Raw genomic sequence first — 13764 nt, forward strand, 5'->3', positions numbered from 1 at the left:
GAAAACAGCGGTGAAGGAACAAGTGATGAAACTGAGAACAGGGGAGAATAGATACACAGAGAATGACAAGGAGATGTGTGAAGAACTCAACAAAAGATTCCAGGAGGTCTTCACAAAAGAACAAGGAGAAGCCAATGCGCTAAATGTGGAGGAGGAGGAAACCAAGCAGCCTTGGAGGATTTTGACCTCAATAGTGATGAGGTCAAAAGGAATCTGTTGGAGCTGAATGTGACAGAGGCTGTTGGGCCTGACAGAATCTCACCGTGGATACTAAAAGAAGGTGCAGAAGTCCTAAGCGTGCCACTCTCTATGGTGTATAACAAGTCACTGGAAACAGGAGACCTACCGGAAAGCTGGAAGAGAGCTAATGTAGTCCCAACATACAAAAAGGGTGACAGGCAAGAGGCACTGAATTACAGGCCAGCTTTCCCAACCTGTTTACCATGCAAGGTGATGGAGAAGATCGTGAGGAAAACGCTCGTAGAACATCAGGAGGGAAATAACTTTGTAATGTACCACCAGCATGGGTTCAGAAATGGTAAATCGTGCCTCACTAGGTTAATAGAATTCTATGACCAAACAACAAAAATTAGGCAAGAAAGAAAAGGGTGGGCAGACTGCATTTTCTTAGACTGTCAGAAAGCTTTTGACACAGTACCCCATAAAAGGCTGTTACGAAAGTTGGAGCAACAGGCAGAAGTAAAATGGATGGTGCTCCAGTGGATAAGGGAGTATCTAAGCAACAGGAAACAACGAGTAACTGTGAGGGACGGGGGGATCTATACTTGGACCCATCCTGTTTCTAATATATGTAAACGATCTTGCAAAGGGTATAGACTCAGTCTTCTTAATGTTTGCTGAGGAAGCAAAAATTATGAAAAGAATCAAGACAGATGATGATAGACAGAGACTACAGGAGGACCTGGACAGCCTAGAGAAGTGGTCTAGAAAATGGCTATTAAAGTTCAACTCAGGAAAGTGCAAAGTAATGAAATTAGGTGAAGGGAGCAGAAGGCTGAACACAAGGTACCATCAGGGAGGTGAAATCCTACAAGAGTCAAATAGGGAGAAGGATCTGGGGGTTGATATCCCACCGAACCTGTCCTCAGAGGCTCACACCAAAAGGATGTCCTCAGCGGCACATGCTAGACTGGCCAACATAAGAAATGGCTTTAGAAACTTATGTTAGGAATCGTTCAGGCCCCTGTATACCACTTATGCCATATATATCCTGGAATATGCAGCTCCAGCCTGGAGTCCATACCTAGTTAAACACAATACAAAGTTAGAGAAGATTCAGCGGTATGCCACCAGACTGGTCCCGGAACTGAGAGGTATGAGCTACGAGGAAAGGCTAGAGGAGCTGAAACTCACGTCCCTGGAAGACGTAATAGTAAGACGGAGACATGATAGTCTACTAAAAAATTCTCAGGGGAATTGTCAGTGTGGACAAAGATAAACTCTTTAGCACGGGCGGTACACGAACAAGGGGACACAGGTGGAAGCTGAGTACCCAAATGAGCCACAGAGACATTAGAAAGAACTTTTTCAGTATCAGAGTAGTTAACAAGTTGAATGCATTAGGCAGTGATGTGGCGGAGGCTGACTCCATATACAGTATAATACAATTGTACACATACAATTGTATATATGGCAGAGCCCAGTAGGCTCAGAAACCTGTACATCAGTTGATAGACAGTTGATAGCCGGGACGAAAGAGCCAAAGCTCAACCCCCGCAAGCACAACTAGGTGAGTACAGCAATATGGACAATGTTAGGCTAACACTGATATATAAGCACTGTCATACAAAGAATGCTATAAGCACTGTTAGGGTATCACTGCTATAAGCACTGTTAGGGTATCACTGCTATATGCACTGTTAGGGTAACACTGCTATAAGTACTGTTAGGGTAACACTGCTATTAGCACTGTTAGGTAACACTGCTATAAGCACTGTTAGGGTATCACTGCTATAAGCACTGTTAGGGTAACACTGCTATATGCACTGTTAGGGTAACACTGCTATAAGCACTGTTAGGGTAACACTGCTATAAGCACTGTTAGGGTAACACTGCTATAAGCACTGTTAGGGTAACACTGCTATAAGCACTGTTAGGATAACACTGCTGTAAGCACTGTTAGGGTAACACTGCTATAAGCACTGTTAGGATAACACTGCTATATAAACAAAGTTAGGTAAGCAGTGTGAGGTAATCAGTGTTGGGAAAGAGGAACACGTTCAGGAGAGACTCAGCAGTGTTCCAGGAACCCAGAGGTTGCCAGGTCGACCAATGTGTTAAGAAAACGAGTCATATTATGCGTCGTCCTGGACTGGTTAGCTGCGGCTCCGGCTAGACAACACAGCTCCAGTTTTACACAGCGCGGACCCAGTGAACTGTGAGAGGTGCCAGCGCTCTCCTTGGGGAACATCTCTCAGTACATCCTTAAGCGCCCGGGGAACCCCACACCAGCCACACGTGTCCCGCCAGCAACACCTACTGAACCATTCACCTGTCACAGGTCTTGGTCAGTATCACCTCCTCTCAAGCAGTCGTCAACACCTTCACCTCTTCAGCAGAAGTCACGATGAAGTTCTTGCTGCTCTCAGCTCTGTTGCTGACGGTGAGTGGAGCTTTTTAATACCTTGGTTCCAGTGGGACAAGGTCAGTATTCAATCACAATATGATTTAATAATAATGGTATAATAAGTATTATAATAAGTATAAGTATAATGGAATGTTAAAAATTCGAGAAATGCAGTGTTGTATTTCTTGAGAGTTTGCATTTCTTGGACTCCACCATCAGTGGAGTACAAGAAATGTGTAAGTACTTTATTCACAATAATGAACTGCTAGGAATCTTAGCGAAGTATCCAAAATTTGCTTTCTGTAAGTGCAGCCTTCACATAACTGTAAAGCTGTCGGCCAGTTGGGTGGTTGTAGAGTAAGACTTGTAACTGTGTGACTCACCATATATGTAAAGTGCCTTGTATAGTGACTGTTGTGAGCCTCTTGTTGAATCACTTGTGATATAAAAACGGTTATCGATGTGTATATGTATTTGTGTAAATGACTGAATATATATGTACACGTATATATAACATTAGCAATTGTGTAACTAGCTTCAAAAGATTGTCACTTGCTTAGCTAAATGAACTATGGTGTTCAGTTCCTGAACCCATTATGTGCCTCTGTAACCCTTTCCATCACTGCCCACGGGATGGGTAGAACCCCATACCCATCCTGCGTGCAGTAATGAACCTCATACTCATCCTGCGTGCAGTAATGAACCCCATACCCATCCTGCGAGCGGTAGTGAACCCTATATCTATCCTGCGAGCAGTAGAGAACCCCATACCCGTCCTGCGTGCAGTAATGAACCTCATACCCATCCTGCGTGCAGTAATGAACCCCATACCCATCCTGCGAGCAGTACTGAATTCCATACCAATCATGTGAGTGGCAGTGGTTTCTAAAACCATTCTTTTGAGGGGATCCATACCCATTTCCTTTAAGTGGTTATAGATCCCCTATCCTTTCCCTATAAAGGAAAGGGTTACAGAGGCACATAATGGGTTCAGGAACTGAACACCATAGTTCATTTAGCTAAGCAAGTGGCAATCATTTGAAGCTAGTTACACAATTGTTAATGTTATATATATATATATATATATATATATATATATATATATATATATATATATATATATATATATATATATATATATATATATATATATATATATATATATATATATATATGTCGTACCTAGTAGCCAGAACGCACTTCTCAGCCTACTATGCAAGGCCCAATTTGCCTAATAAGCCAAGTTTTCATGAATTAATTGTTTTTCGGCTACCTAACCTATTTAACCTAACCTAACCTAACTTTTTCGGCTACCTAACCTAACCTAACCTATAAAGATAGGTTAGGTTAGGTTAGGTAGGGTTGGTTAGCTTCGGTCATATATCTACGTCAATTTTAACTCCAATAAAAAAACATTACCTCATACATAATGAAATGGGTAGCTTTATCATTTCATCAGCAAAAAATTAGAGAAAATATATTAATTCATGAAAATTTGGCTTATTAGGCAAATCGGGCCTTGCATAGTAGGCTGAGAAGTGCGTTCTGGCTACTAGGTACGACATATATATATATATATATATATATATATATATATATATATATATATATATATATATATATATATATATATATATATATGTCGTACCTAGTAGCCAGAACTCACTTCTTAGCCTACTATGCAAGGCCCGATTTGCCTAATAAGCTAAGTTTTCATGAATTAATTGTTTTTCGACTATCTAACCTACCTAACCTAACCTAACCTAACTTTTTCGGCTACCTAACCCAACCTAACCTATAAAGATAGGTTAGGTTAGGTTAGGTAGGGTTGGTTAGGTTCGGTCATATATCTACGTTAATTTTAACTCCAATAAAAAAAATTGACCTCATACATAATGAAATGGGTAGCTTTATCATTTCATAAGAAAAAAATTAGAGAAAATATATTAATTCAGGAAAACTTGGCTTATGAGGCAAATCGGGCCTTGAATAGTAGGCCGAGAAGTGCGTTCTGGCTACTAGGTACGACATATATATATATATATATATATATATATATATATATATATATATATATATATATATATATATATATATATATATGTACATATTAGTATATTTTGGTAGCAGTCTTTCTTGTAAAGGTATGTTGTTAAATATTACCGAAAGGGTAAGATTAATGATTCTAAGACGAATCTTTTCAATATATCTTACGTTTTTCTTCACTGTCAAGGGTAATTGAAAAATTAACTCTCCAAAGTTCATTTTCACATTTTTATTTATGGTATTGAACCATAAATTGCATTGTGAATGGTAATGAACTTTGGAGAGGTAATTTCATAATTACTCTCGACAGTGAAGAAAAGCTCTGATTGAAATCTGCATATATTAATTCATGCAACTATTTATTTAACTAATATTCAATAATTATTCTGACGAATTACCAGCGTCGGAATAATACTAGGGATATATTTATCTTTTTGTATGTAACCTCGCAGATTTATGTGTTAAGGCAGCTCTTTAATTAATTATAACTACAGTTCATTTAATGCTCTCTTAATATTTTATTGAATTAATCTAGATCCTTAGGACATTGATTCCTGGATTATATTTTCAGATTCATTCATTTATTTTTCCTCTTTTTTGTATAAAAAGAGGTGGTCCTTCGAAGCTATCGTTGTATTCAATTAAAATTGATTATTATTAATATTTAGAGCTAGGCTTTCCCACACCTATCCTGTGTGGCAGTGCATCCAATACTCTTTCTGTGACGACAGATTGAAAGAGTTGAATGGTACAGCAGTCAGCTCTCTGGAGCGAATGATCAGTGGTACAGCAGTCAACCATTGTTGGGTGATGGTTCATTAGTACAGCAGCCAACCATTGTGGAGTGGTGGTTCATTGGTACAGCAGCCAACCATTGTGGAGTGGTGGTTCATTGGTACAGCAGCCAACCATTGTGGAGTGATGGTTCATTGGTACAGCAGCCAACCATTGTGGAGTGGTGGTTCATTGGTACAGCAGTCAACCATTGTTGAGTGATGGTTCATTGGTACAGCAGCCAACCGTTGTGGAGTGGTGGTTCATTGGTACAGCAGTCAAACATTGTGGAGTGATGGTTCAGTGGTACAGCAGTCAACCATTGTGGAGTGGTGGTTCATTGGTACAGCAGCCAACCATTGTGGAGTGATGGTTCATTGGTACAGCAGCCAACCATTGTGGAGTGGTGGTTCATTGGTACAGCAGCCAACCATTGTGGAGTGATGGTTCATTGGTACAGCAGCCAACCGTTGTGGAGTGGTGGTTCATTGGTACAGCAGTCAAACATTGTGGAGTGATGGTTCAGTGGTACAGCAGCCAACCATTGTGGAGTGGTGGTTCATTGGTACAGCAGCCAACCATCGTGGAGTGGTGGTTCATTGGTACAGCAGCCAACCATTGTGGAGTGATGGTTCAGTGGTACAGCAGCCAACCATTGTGGAGTGGTGGTTCATTGGTACAGCAGTCAACCATTGTGGAGTGGTGGTTCATTGGTACAGCAGCCAACCATTGTGGAGTGGTGGTTCATTGGTACAGCAGCCAACCATCGTGGAGTGGTGGTTCACTGGTACAGCAGCCAACCATTGTGGATTGATGGTTCAGTGGTACAGCAGCCAACCATTGTGGAGTGGTGGTTCATTGGTACAGCAGCCAACCATTGTGGAGTGATAGTTCAGTGGTACAGCAGCCAACCATTGTGGAGTGGTGGTTCAGTGGTACAGCAGCCAACCATTGTGGAGTGATGGTTCAGTCGAACAATACTCAAATTTGTGGTGTGATAGTTCAGTGGTACAGCACTATACCACTGAGAAAGCAAAAAAATATGCAAGAGATTGAGCCAAAGATTGGCCACGAGATTGATCATCAGATTGAGCAGGAGATTGGGGGAAGTTATCGTGCAAGAGATTGATTACCCGATTGAACAAGAGATTGGATTATGCAAATGAGCAAGAAATTAGTTGAGAGACTGAGCAAGAGATTAAGAAATATATTGGCAAGTGATTGAGCAAGACACTGGGTATAAAATTTTGCAAGAGACTGAGCCAACAGATTGAGTAATAGAATGAACAAAAGAGTGACAACAAATTGAGCAAGAGGTTGAGCCAGAGATTACGGAAAAGATTATTCAAGAGATTAGGTATGAAAGGGGTCAAGAAAGTGAGGAAAAAGGTTATGCAAATGACCATGTAAAAGGTTATACAAAAGATTGTGCAAAAGATTGGACAAGAGATTCAGCAAGAGACTAGGTCAGTGGTTGGACAAGACATTGGGTGAGAGACTGGACTAGAGGTTGGACAATACACTGGGCGAGAGACTGGACTAGAGGTTGGACAAGACTTTGGGAGAGAGACTGGGTAAGTATGACCAGATGGACTTTGAAAACAATTAACAAATGTTAAAGTTATCAAATCATCTGAAATTACTTGCAGTTATACGAGACATATTAATTAATATTAAATGTTTTGTTGTTTTATCAGATTGTTGTTGTGGGAACAACCGCTCACCCTGGGTAAGTACACTGTTTGTATGTTGTAATTGTTAGTGATCCTTGAGTGTCTGGTTGGTACGTTGCCCTTGTTAGTGTTCCTTGAGTGTCTGATTGGCACGTGGTCCGTGTTAGTGATCCTTGAGTGTCTGGTTGGTACGTGGTCCGTGTTAGTGATCCTTGAGTGTCTGGTTGGTATGTTGCCCTTGTTAGTGTTCCTTGAGTGTCTGGTTGGTATGTTGCCCTTGTTAGTGATCCTTGAGTGTCTGGTTGGTACGTGGTCCGTGTTAGTGATCCTTGAGTTTCTGTTTGGTACGTTGTTCTCGTGTACTCACCTAGTTGTGCTTGCGGGGGTTAAGCTTTGGCTCTGTGGTTGTGGGAACCGACCTGTGAGATTTATATTTATTTAATTTATATGAAGATATATAGAATTTATATTTACATTAATTTATATACTTCGATAGCAATTTGTATAATGATAAGTGGACTATATTTCTGCAATAATCTCATAATCTCACAAATCGATCCTCTACACATTAGGGGGGGGTTTATATTAATTGTATATAGATGCAGCCAATCAAACTACAGTATTAACTACATACATTGAAAAGGTTCCTTATCTTATAGTACAGCAGGTTAGTCCACCAGGTATAACTAGGGTGTAGACACCAAATTATCCTCTTTGAGGTAGCTTCCATCACCCAGTAACTGATGCACAAAGCCTTCCTCGTCTTGACCTGTTAAAAGGGCGCTAGCTGTAAAGCCAGAATCCTATATATGACAAGTATTTCAGAGAAAACTGTACATGGAACAATGAAGACCTGGCTTAATTACCTTTAGTTTGAGGCTATATCGTGCTCTAACCGGCTAACCCTACCCAATGATATTAATGGCCACTAATGATAGATAATGGGTTTCGGAAAGAACACTTAACTTGATTTGTTGACAGCGTGTTGAAAATGGTACACCTTTGGTTTCCATAACACTACGTCCAAGTAAATTTAACAGGAGCCAAATTTGCTCCCTGTAAGCCTCTGGTCTAGTATCAACAATGGCTGCCCTTTCTTCCTCACTGACGCCTGGCTTACATTGTCCAGAATTCAGAAAGTGATAGAAGGGTCACATTTACTCTACTTTAATATTGATAATTAAGTTAATTTATATAAGATGTTTTTATGATGGTAAAGTCCAAAGACTAATGTATTTAAGAATAATTCCCACCATAATAGGTGGAGAATATAATAGTATGTGGTGATGATATCCCGTTTTCTATAGACGGTAATTCCACTACAAGTTACGTTTTCTATGGGTAACTTGTTGGTAATAGAGCAGCAATTATTATCTGTCTGTATGGTATTAAATGGTGTCGGATTTTCCGACATAATTCCCCAGGGGGCTGCTCACGGGTCGAAGTCCTCTTTAGAACAGACGAACACCGATACTCCTCCTTCGAATTATTAGATTAATTTGATGTTAGTAGTTAGTAATCACACATTTGTGCGTCTGTTCGTACAGGACGGATGTCCCGTACTAGAGTTGCAGGGGTTAGACGTCTAATGCGATTTCATTTCCCTGTTAACTCTTGAAAGGCTAATATTCAAGCCTTATTACATATTATTTAACCCAGAAGACTGAATGTGATCAAGTACTACAGTCAAGTATGATTCAGGGACTGCAGTGAGATCAGTGACATTAGATATAACTTGAAGTTTGTTCAGGTAACTGGTCACTGATATATAAACACTGAGGCCCATGGAATACATCTTGATTAAATAATAAATGTATCAAATCAGTCATCAGATTTATTGGGTTTAATTTAGTTAATTGATTCAGAAGATTGAATAGCTCATCATTAAAGTAAAGTATGGTTCTGAGACTGCAGTGGGATCAGTGACATTGGTCGCAGTGACTTGTAGCTGTTTAGGCTACTGTTCACTGATTTGCCACTGAGGCCTCATGAACTCATCTCCAGCTTTAAATGATGATACTAACATCAACTTCTGTTGGTATAGTCAGCTGTAATCTCCTTAGTATAATGCTACTGGAGAAATATAATCAGCTGACAAATTTAGATTTCTATTGGTATTGTTTATCTGCAGGCATAGGTCTCCTCAGGCTTGATACTGGGCCTGAGAGTAATTTACCTCCTGCAGAGTTTAACATGGTTATACCCTGATATTTAGTAGGGCTACCGATGAATCGATGACAATAGTCTGTCCCTACAAGGAGACCGAAGTCGGTGAGGTGATCAGACTTAATATTATCTGCCAATTTTATTCCTCTATTTCTCAGGAATTTGGCTGTTGCTCTCAGACCTTGAACTTGTAGGTCTACTGGTATTTTGTCCACCACAATGGCTTGTACTCGACAGACGTACCTGCCTAAACGTACTGATGGTTGTACCACCTGGGAGACTTGAGGTCCTGCATCTGTTACAAACCCTGAGATGTTGAATGACATCTGGGCTACAGGCCTTAATTGTAGTTCATCTGCCAACCTTTTAGTGATATATGTTCTCTGGGATCCTTGGTCAAACAACCCACGGGTATGGACCTTGGCCCTCTTATTCTGGATGGTAATTTGGGCAGTAGGCAAAGTCGTATTACCTTTAGACTTTGCCGATTGGACACTCTTTGTTTGTTGCACCTTGCAGTACTGTACTGTGGTGGGAATGCTATCTTCCACCTTGGGGTTTGGAGACGTTGTTTTGGTGTCTCTGCACAATGCTGCATGGTGCTGACCTTTGTTACACCTATTACAGATGTGTAATTGGGTCTCACAGTCGTTGATGTTATGTTTCCTGAGGCACCTCGTGCAATGTTGCAAATCTTTGAGTCGCTCAACACGGGCGTCACTATCAGGATAATTAGAGCAGTGGTACATTGAATGTTTCTCATTGCAGAACAAACATGTTCCATAGCTTCCAGTACCCTTTGGTGTCACGTTCTTGGGTGACACAGTAACTATAGGCTTGGAGGGTCCCACTGCATATACGCCCACACTGCTACTGTTCCACTTTGGTGTTGAATTATATTGTCTAGATTGATTTGGAGTACCTTTGGTACTCTTTGGTTTACTATTATTGGTTTCTGAGGGTTTACTTGGTGGTTTTAATTTGTCATGTGTTCGTAATTGATGAACTACTGACTTTAAACCTTCAGATATTTCATTCATAGATAAGATACTTTTATTGTAATGAGCACTCATTTGTCTCAATATGTCCCTAGGTATATTCTCCTGGACAATTATTTTCAAGACCCACTCAGCCCCGTTTGTATCTGCTGTCAGGCTGAGGGCATTGATCAATGATTCTACCTCCAGCTTGAAGACTTGGAGTGAATCAGCTGAAGCCTCCGGTGGGGGTAAATGCAACAGCTCATGAACTAAATGTGATGTTCTTACTTCTGGATCAGCATAATTATCCTTGAGGAGTTTTACTGCCAGATCATAGCCGTCATTAGTTAATCTCAGATGGGATACTACTGTTTTAGCCTCACCTGATAATTGGCCTTGCAAGTAAGAGAATTTACTACTCTTTGGTAAAGATTGTTTTGAGTCTACAAGGTCAACGAATTTGTTCCAAAATTCGTCCCAATCTTCCTCGTCTTTTCCTGAGAAAGTGGGTAAATTAATTGGAGGGAGTCGAGCTTCTGCTTGACTCGTATTAGATGCAACTGTTGTTGTTGTTGCTGTTGCCTTGTTCTGGGCAATTAATTTGACATAAGGCTGTAACGTGGCCTGAGTGTGATCTTCATAATTCGCAAGATCAACCATAATGTCGTCTATTTCTGTTTCTGATAAATTGGTGTTGGCAAGTTCAGCCACATATGTTGCTATTTGACATTTGATTTGCTCAAATTTACCTGCAGCTGCTTGATAATAGCTTTCCAGGTCAGCATAATCAACTTGAGATTGTTGTGACAAATCTTCACATTTCTTGATCTGTCTTGTTAAGTGGCCTTTAAGACCTGCAAGGGTTCTTTTCATTCTCCCTGCATTATCCATACTGGCTAGTTGGTGAAGCCTTGTGGGGCTTGTACTTGGGCTGCTCATAATACTGAACAAGCACTGATGTTAGTCTAGCGAAAAATTCTGCACTCACTAGGCAATAATTCTACCTCTACTAGAGGTTAGCACTTAAAATTAATACACATTATATATATACAATCATACACACTAATAATTTGAGTGATAAACCAGTGTCACTGGAAGTACCTTTAGGTTAGCTCTTCTATATCACCCTAGGATGGTAGAGACACTAATTAATCACTCAAAGGTGTAATGATCATAAGTAAATTATTATATATACAACTCAACTCGAGTTGATAAAAATTACACCCAAAATAGGGTCTGGACCATTCATTAATGGTGTTAGGTTGTTGAATATAGTACAACTGACTATGGTAATAATGGGACTAGGATGAACGATAATAGTTCAACTAGTCAATGATAAATATCCTACCCTGTTGTGGGTTGGCAATTAGTAAATATTATACTGTGATCACTAGTGCAATATATATTAAATAATTCTCTATTTTAGAGAAATAATATACACAATTATTGATAATAGCCTCTTAATTAGCCTCTATGAAACTTCTAATATTATCAAGAAGTATTAAATATTATTAGTGACCTCGCGAAATAAACTCCACAAAATTCGTAGTTAATCTCTCGCGAAATGTAACACCACGAAATCCGTGAACAACCTCGCGACACAGTCACTAATTTGGCTGGCTTCTATATTAGCGCTGTCATTTCACAGAATAACACTCCACCAAATCTGTAGGTGTGCATGAAACCGCTGACTAAGGCTGATCTAAATACTGAGCGGGGCTCGTGAACTCGCACGAGTCAACGCCGCCGTCTATGACTGGCTGGTCTTTGTTTAAATAACACTGCACTAGTATATTTAATGAATCCACTGGTTAACTGGTTCATCCGGTACTAAGATGACCAAATGTGGGTTCACAGGATCAAATAATTCGTCATCCGGTTCTAAGGACCAAATAATGTGGGAACCGACCTGTGAGATTTATATTTATTTAATTTATATGAATATATATAGAATTTATATTTACATTAATTTATATACTTCGATAGCAATTTGTATAATGATAAGTGGACTGTATTTCTGCAATAATCTCATAATCTCACAAATCGATCCTCGACACATTAGGGGGGGTTTATATTAATTGTATATAGATGTAGCCAATCAAACTACAGTATTAACTACATACATTGAAAAGGTTTCTTATCTTATAGTACAGCAGGTTAGTCCACCAGGTATAACTAGGGTGTAGACACCAAATTATCCTCTTTGAGGTAGCTTCCATCACCCAGTAACTGATGCACAAAGCCTTCCTCATCTTAACCTGTTAAAAGGGCGCTAGCTGTAAAGCCAGAATCCTATATATGACAAGTATTTCAGAGAAAACTGTACATGGAACAATGAAGACCTGGCTTAATTACCTTTAGTTTGAGGCTATATCGTGCTCTAACCGGCTAACCCTACCCAATGACATTAATGGCCACTAATGATAGATAATGGGTTTCGGAAAGAACACTTAACTTGATTTGTTGACAGCGTGTTGAAAATGGTACACCTTTGGTTTCCATAACACTACGTCCAAGTAAATTTAACAGGAGCCGAATTTGCTCCCTGTGAGCCTCTGGTCTAGTATCAACAATGGCTGCCCTTTCTTCCTCACTGACGCCTGGCTTACATTGTCCAGAATTCAGAAAGTGATAGAAGGGTCACATTTACTCTACTTTAATATTGATAATTAAGTTAATTTATATAAGATGTTTTTATGATGGTAAAGTCCAAAGACTAATGTATTTAAGAATAATTCCCACCATAATAGGTGGAGAATATAATAGTATGTGGTGATGATATCCCGTTTTCTATAGACGGTAATTCCACTACAAGTTACGTTTTCTATGGGTAACTTGTTGGTAATAGAGCAGCAATTATTATCTGTCTGTATGGTATTAAATGGTGTCGGATTTTCCGACATTGGTCCCGCCTCTCAACCATCAATCAACTGGTGTACATATTCCTGAGCCTACTGGGCTCTATCATATCTACATTTGAAACTGTGTATGGAGTCAGCCTCCACTACATTGTTTCCTAGTGCTTTCCATTTACTAACAACTCTGACACAAAAAACGTTTTTTCTAATGTCTCTGTGACTCTTTTGGGTACTCAGCTCCCACCTGTGTCCTCTTGTGCATGTACAACCCGTGTTAAATAATTCATCCTTGTGTACCCTGTCAATTCCCTTGAGAATTTTGTATGTGGTGATCATGTCTTTCCGAGTTCTTCTGTCTTTCAGCGACGTGAGGTGCAGTTCACTCAGCCTTTCCTCGTCACTCATGCCTCTTAGTTCTGGGACTAGCCTAGTGGCATACCTCTAAACATTTTCTTGCTTCGTCTTGTGCTTGAAAACGTTCGGGTTCCATGCTGGGGCCGCATACTCCAGGATTTGAGATGCTCATCCTTACATACGTGGTATACAAAGTTCTGAATGATTCCTTACTCAGATTTCCGAAGGAGGTTCTGATGTTAGCCAGCTTCGCATACGCCGCCGATGTTATTCTTTTGATGTGGTCTACAGGAGACAGGCTTGGCGTTATATCAACTCCTAGCTCT

The 13764-nt window shown here is 39.9% G+C and overlaps 1 long non-coding RNA gene across 1 annotated transcript in view; it reads left to right on the plus strand.

Annotated features, from left to right (window-relative positions):
* The first annotated feature begins 2364 nt into the window (after positions 1-2364).
* The window catches only part of LOC138357747 (uncharacterized), a 50754-nt gene continuing 39354 nt past the window's right edge, over positions 2365-13764 (plus strand). Inside the window, exons 1-2 of the long non-coding RNA XR_011225126.1 lie at positions 2365-2623; positions 7105-7136. This is a non-coding gene — a long non-coding RNA (uncharacterized lncRNA). The remainder of the gene's footprint in view (positions 2624-7104; positions 7137-13764) is intronic.

Source organism: Procambarus clarkii, chromosome 80, assembly GCF_040958095.1.
Source record: "Procambarus clarkii isolate CNS0578487 chromosome 80, FALCON_Pclarkii_2.0, whole genome shotgun sequence".
Lineage (NCBI taxonomy): Eukaryota > Metazoa > Arthropoda > Malacostraca > Decapoda > Cambaridae > Procambarus > Procambarus clarkii.